The sequence below is a fragment of the Triticum urartu genome, chromosome 2 (genome assembly GCF_003073215.2).
Source record: "Triticum urartu cultivar G1812 chromosome 2, Tu2.1, whole genome shotgun sequence".
Classification (NCBI taxonomy): Eukaryota; Viridiplantae; Streptophyta; class Magnoliopsida; order Poales; family Poaceae; genus Triticum; species Triticum urartu.
Window position 1 is genome coordinate 20,974,897 of NC_053023.1, and position 7,066 is coordinate 20,981,962.

The window sequence follows — 7,066 nt, forward strand, 5'->3', positions numbered from 1 at the left end:
ATAAAAATACCAAATATATTATCTTATCATATCTATCAGATCTCACTCTCGTAAGTGACCGTGAAGGGATTGACAACCCCTTATCGCATTGGTTGCGAGGAGTTATTTATTTTGTGCAGGTACTAGGGACTTGCGTGCAGCCTCCTACTGGATTGATACCTTGGTTCTCAAAAACTGAGGGAAATACTTACGCTACTTTGCTGCATCATCCTTTCCTCTTCAAGGAAATCCAACGCAGTGCTCAAGAGGTAGCACTACGCGTCGGCTGTTGGATCTGACGGATTGAGAATTCGAGGGTCACCATCTACCACAGGAACACATGTCGTGTTGCAGAAGTCAAGTTGCAGATTATTTTTGCAATAGATGTCTTGTTCTAGTGTTTTTTTGCAACAGAGGTCATGTTGCAATTTAATTTTTTTACAATAGAGGTCTTGTTACCATGAGGTCACGGGTTCAAGTCCTGGAAAAAACCTCTTACAGAAATGTAGGAAAATCTGTGTGCTATAGACCCCAAGTGGTCGGACCCTTCCCTAGACCATGCGCAAGCGGGAGCTACATGCACCGGGCTGCCTTTTTTCGCAACAAATGTCTTGTTACTTTCTTGTTTTGCAACAGAGACCTTATTGCAGAAATTTGCTGTAGCGAGTAGCAAGGAACGACCACGTCAGCCAAAAGAAAGGCCAACTCCCTCGGGACGGCAGGGCAACAATGGACGCAGCCCCTCGCGGTAGACGCGGACGCTGATTCTTCCCCAGGACGGCGGATGTAGCTTGAGTTCATGCGCACCGCGATGGCCAACGTTCATGGTGGAGGAGGGCGGCAACGGCGGCGCCTATGCTAGCGGCAACAGTCGGTGGTGGCGATCGAAACAACACAAGGAGGCGTTGGTGGCAGCGGTCGAAGTAGCATGAGGAGGCGTCGCCTTGACGGGGAGCTCCGGAGGTGCACGAGTGGCCACTGCTCTTGTGGGATCTAGATCCAGATCCCGGAACACACTAGTTGTTGAGGTGGGGGAAATTGCAACAATGGCTCGGTTTCGAAACCTAGTCTAGGTAATAATAGGTTGATTAAAATCAGATCCAACATCCACGGAGGCAACAAACGGACGCATCGCTACTGTCAGATGATCCCAATCATTGGGATTGCTACGTGTCCGCCGGCTGATCAAAAGATCGGCCGGCTAGTGGGCCATCTGATCTAATGCATCAGCGCCCTCCATCATTGACACATAATTATTATTGCAGAAAATTTCTGCAACAAAGTCTTGTTGCATAATTTTTTTGCAACTAAGGTTTTGTTGCAGGTTTTTTGGCAACACAGGCTTTATTGCAGAAAAAAATTTGTCTTCATCTTTTTGCAATTTTTTTTGCAACTCAAGTTTTATTGCGGAATTTTTTTGTAGTAGCAGGCTTTGTTGCATAATTTCTTTTTTCTTCTTCATCTTTTTGCAATATAGCTAATATTACCGAAGAAACTTCTGCAACATTGATGATGTTGCAGAAGTGGCCAAAAAATCGCTAGGAGTTAGCTCCATGTCATGTGGGACACGTGTTGTGAGAGCAAGCCGACGGATGAGATCCAAGAAATCAGCCGGTTGAAGGGAATCATTTCCCTTGCATAATTTACGAACCAACATATAGGCCAACTGAGGATGAGTGACATCAAATCGGTCAAAAGTGCCTACCTGGAGAGAGTAAAAAAGTATCCATGCACCCCGACCCAAAACTATAATCACTTAGATCGAACGAATTTGTGTTAAAAAAACATTTTTCGTTGAACTTTCAAGAACACTGTTTCACATATTACTCCTTTAAAGCCTCCCTATAGGCACTTCGATGGCAAAGAAAGCCTCTGCACCGTTTGTTTCCGGCTAGCGTGACATGGTGGTTTCTCGAGGGCTGTGCATGTCATCTGATCTGCATGGATGGCACGTGTCCGTGTGACCTGACTAGGCGGTATTGGGGCGCATCCATTGTCACTGTCATTGGGAGGCGGCGGGCACACCCGTGAGCGCCCTATAACACGGTTTCCCACGCGCGAAAGCGTGCCCGAACACGCCTGTCGGCGTCCTCGCCTCGCGCCAGGCTGGACTAGTTGCGACAAACAGGGTTCCTAGTACCCATATGTCAGCTTGCACGTGGGGGCTTGCGTCGTGTCTGGTTCGCTCGCGCCAGCCGGATCGTGCATTGCGGGTGCAGCACCGGATCGCGCATGCGGCCTGCCTATCATGTTGATGATCAATATATGTATCATTTTTAGAAGAATAAACAACCAAACATTGTATCTAATATCGATGCAATTTTTCAAAATTATTTGGAAAAAATATTACGATCATTAAATATGTTACCCGCGCAATTGGGCGGGTGGTTGTGCTAGTTTATTTACTAACAAGATCATCAATTTTATTGTAGAGGAGTGCAACATGCACGACACTGTCCAGATGAAATGCACATGATATGTCACATCCCTAGTTCTGGTATGGTCCTAGGCTTGCTTTGTGCATCATGTTTAAATTTCAAATGAAATTGAAATGGGGAAGTTGCAAACCCTAGCACAAAGCAATTCAAATAGGTTCAAATTTAAAATGGAATTTCAATGAACCCAAAATGCTTCCCAAAAATGTTCATGGTCTTTGGAAAATGTTGGGAACAACAACCAGAGGTGATGCACATTTTTGCTACTCATTTTGGATTTTTGAATCAATGCATAAATATTTGATTTGGAGCTGTTTAAATTATATAAATATTTTTAATGGCTCCAAAAATGTTGGGAATTGGTGAGGGCCTCTGGAATATTATATCTAGATGCCACAAATATTTTCAGCATTTATGGAAGTGTTTTAACATTTCTTTTGGATAGAGAACAAATGTTAGAAATAGAAAAAGAAAACAGAAGAAGGAAAAGATTTACCTGGCGCCCCACCACGGCCCAACAGTGGCCCGGCCCAACTGGCCGTTGCCAGTCGTCTCCCTCGCCAGGAGGCAGCGGTGAAAGGGAGCACGGCGAGCGTGCATGCCCACCAGGCAGCTGCTTGCTGCCTCCTCTCCCTCTACGGCGCTGTCCACCCCCGAGAGCTCCACCGAGCCCCCCTGGTCTCTCTCCACTCTCCCCCGTGCTTCTCCTCTCCTCTGTCTCGTTCTTCCCCTCTGTCTCGAGCTCATCGGAGGGCACCACCGTGCGCCACCGCGACCACCGCCTTCCAATCGCCTCCCCGACGTACCCACGAGGTCCGCCTCGTCGCCCTAGTCCTCTCCGCCAGGCCACGCAGCGCCGGACACCCCCGAGCTCCTCCACGCCGTCATCTTCAACCTCCCGACGCCGGAGATCTCCATCGCCGCCTCGCTTGCTCCGGCCCCTCCCCGAGCTCGCTGACCTTCCCTGCGTGATCCCCGTGAGCCCCTAAACCGATTCCCCCTCTCCTTTTCCCTGTACGGTCGCCGTAGTCGTCGCTCCGCCGGAGACCGAACCACGCCGTCGCCCGAGCTTCTCGCCGCCGTGGCCACAGCCATCGTAGCTCCCAAGCGAGCACACCCACGTGCTCACCGCGCCGCGTAGGTTCCGTAGGAGCTAAGCACGCCACTCCCCGGCCATCGTAGCGTCGATCACGAGCTCGCCCGAGCTCCGGCGACCGCCAAGGTCGACACCGGTGACGACTCCGGCCACCCCAGCCCCTCTCGCGTGCTCCCCTGGATGCGGCGCACGCCCAGCTCCACGCAGAGCCCCTCTGCCGTCCTTTTGGTCGCCTGAGGGCGAAACCCGAGCCTCCGCCGTGTGTGCTGTCGCCGGCGACGAGCCGCCGGCGTGTTGGGCTTTTGACCAGGGGTTTGACCTCCCCTGGGTCATTGACATGTGGGGCCAGCCCCATCTAATTACCTAGATTAGATTTAACTAAAATAGGATTAGCCCTGTGACACTGACACGTGGGCCCCACCGTCTAGGTTTGACCTGGACCGAGCCGTTGACCTGCTGATGCCTCTGTGATGTCACGCTGACGCAGTAATTGATTTCTGGATTTTAAATAATTCAGAGAATTCCAGAAAATAGTTAAAACTTCTAAAAATCATAGTAATTCAACCGTAACTCCAAATCAAATAAATTATATATGAAAAATTATCAGAAAAATGCAAGGAATCCATTTATGCTAGTTTCATGCATGAGAAACCAACTTATACTTGTTGTATAAGTGAAAATGTAATAATGGCATGTTATATACTTAAATTGGGGTTTGCATATGAATCCTTGGTTCATATGGACTTCAACCAAATTGATGCTACATGCATTAGGGCAAATCATAGCATCTTTGAAATGTCATCTTCATGCATCATACTGTTGCATATGGTTGTTTATTGATTGCCGGCACCGTTCCCTCTCGATAGGTTCTGCTCCGGAAGGTGTCCCGAGTACCTGTCTGAGGAGCAGTGTTTCTTCGTGGATCTATCAGGCAAGCAAACCCCCTTGAGCATCTCGATAAAATCCCACTCTCTCGCTCCTGCTCCTTTTACTGCATTAGGACAACAACGATTCAAACTGCTACTTTCTGCTGCGGTAGCTGAACCCATTCCTCTGCATGACCTGTCATTGCCACAGTAAATAGTTGAAACCCACTAGCATGAGTAGGAGTTGCTTGAGCCTTGATGTGCCTGCTCATCCATGCTTGTTTTCTTTATGCCAGCTATGCTTAGAGTTGTATCAGGTCTGATTCATCGGTAATGAATCAGAATGGTGAACATGTCCTACCGGTAAAGGCTAAGTGTGTGAACACGTTTTGGTAAAGGTAGCGATGAGAGGCCATGTAGGAGTACATGGTGGGTTGTCTCATTGGAACTGTCCTTAAGCACTGAGTTCTGTGTATGTTATCCAAGTCCAGTTACTACCACACATTGGGTTCCGGTTATCCGGCCCCTCTCGGCTTATTAATCCACTTGATCTCTGTCCAGGAGTTGCAACTAGTTTCTGGTGTTTGTAGGTAGTGCTATTTGTCTACCAGGTGGTGTCCGACGGGACGGGCTTGGGACAGACTAGGCAACGTGGCACGGTGTACCAAGTGGCACCCGGATGGTGGGCTTGGGAACCCTGCACACATCGTTTGGGGCCGTGAGCGACACCCCGGCCGGATCTCCTTGCGGATGGAACCCGAATAGGCGATAAACCTGGATGAGAGACTTGTGTGGTTAGTCAGGTCGTGGCCGACACCCTCGCCCGGCTTCCGCTTGAAGGTTGCCGAGGTACATGACGTGTACAGGGCTATAAGTGGCGAGAGCGTGTGTGACGAAGTACACCCCTGCAGGGTCAATATTATCTATTCGAATAGCCGTTTTCCTTGGATATGGAAACTTGGAGGACTTATGTAGTACACAGACAACTTGAAGTGGATACTTTAAAATCCGCAAGATAAGCGTGAGTACTATGGATGGCCTTCTCGTAGGGAGACGGGAACGGATCCATAGTGGAGTATTGATATGGTGAATATGTGGACTCGTGTGCGTCTTCTCACCTCAAGAAGTTTCTCATACTCGTAGTATAGGTTAGCCACTAAGTCAAAGCTGGCTTGCTGCTATTAAACTCCACCACCCCCTTTGTTGATAATGTTGCATACGTAGATAGTTCTGATGTAAGACTTGCTGAGTACCTTTGTACTCACGTTTTCTTATTTATGTTTTGCAGTTGGTTACGCTAGTGACTTCGACGAGTAGCTTGTATCCCAGCTACGATCTTGTACCCTTGGGAGGGTCGTGTTTAGTCAGTCTTCTTAGTCTTTTCCTTTTGTAGTTGTCTGTACTCAGACATGTAATGCTTCCGTTGCTTGTATGCTCTGAATGATGGGTCATGAGACCCCTGTTTGTATTCATTGCTATGTGACTCTTCTGGGCCTTTATCTATATGAGTTTGAGTTATGTTGTGATGCCATGATGTACAGCACATACTTGCATGTTATGCGTACGTGTAACATGTATTGCTATGTGTGGGATCCGACAACCTAGTTGTTTACCTCTAATAGCCTCTCTTATGAGGAAATGTAGTCTTGTGCTTCCATGTGCTATAGTAGTCCGCTACAGCCCGGTTCACCGGAGTCCTGGTAGCCCAGCACTACTGCTCCGGAACACTTGACTGGCCGGCATGTGATTCACTTCATTCCTGTGTCTGTCCCTTCGGGGAAATATCACGCGGTGACATCCGGAGTCCTGTTAGCCCAGTGCTACAGCCCGGATTCATACGCTGTTGACCGACATGCTCGAGGTTGATTCATGTATGCCTGTCCCTATAAGTTAGTGCTACCTTGGGTTCACGACTAGTCATGTCGGCCCGGGTTCTCTATCATATGGATGCTAGCGACACTATCATATACGTGAGTCAAAAGGCGCAAACGGTCCCGGGCCAGGTAAGGTGGCACCCGTGGGAATACCGTGCGTGAGGCCGCAAAGTGATATGAAGTCTTACATGCTAGATCGGTGTGACTTAGGATCGGGGTCCCGACATGATATGACATATCCCACCATCCAAGACCAAGACAAAACAATTGTCCTGACGTCGTTCATCACACCTGTCGTGTTTGGAGTACTTTCGTTTATTGTATTTCCTCAACACTTATATGGCCTTTGGAGGGCTTTTCCTCGCATTCCAGAAACAAAATAGGAGCGAACCAACCTGTGGTTGGATGGTTAGAGAGACAGTGGTATCCCCAACCCATCAGGGTTCAAGTTCTGGTGCTTGTAGTCACTAGTAGAAAAAAGGACTTTAGTCCCGGTTCTTACTGGAACCGGGACTAAAGGCCCTCCACGTGGCCGCTGCCTGAAGGTCCACCTTTAGTCCCGGTTGGTAACACCAACCAGTACTAAAGGAAATTTTTTGAATTTTTTGAATTTTTTTTAGAATTTTTTTTAATTTCAAAATATTGAATTATTTTAACCTCTAATCTCTGATCACCCCTCATCACTGCTCAAGTTAACCTCTAATCTCTAATCACCACTCATCATTCCAAATCATCTAACTTCCCGAACGGTCACCCATCCTCTCACTACTCCAGCCTGAGCACGCTTAACTTCCGGGTTCTATTCTCCCTCGTTTC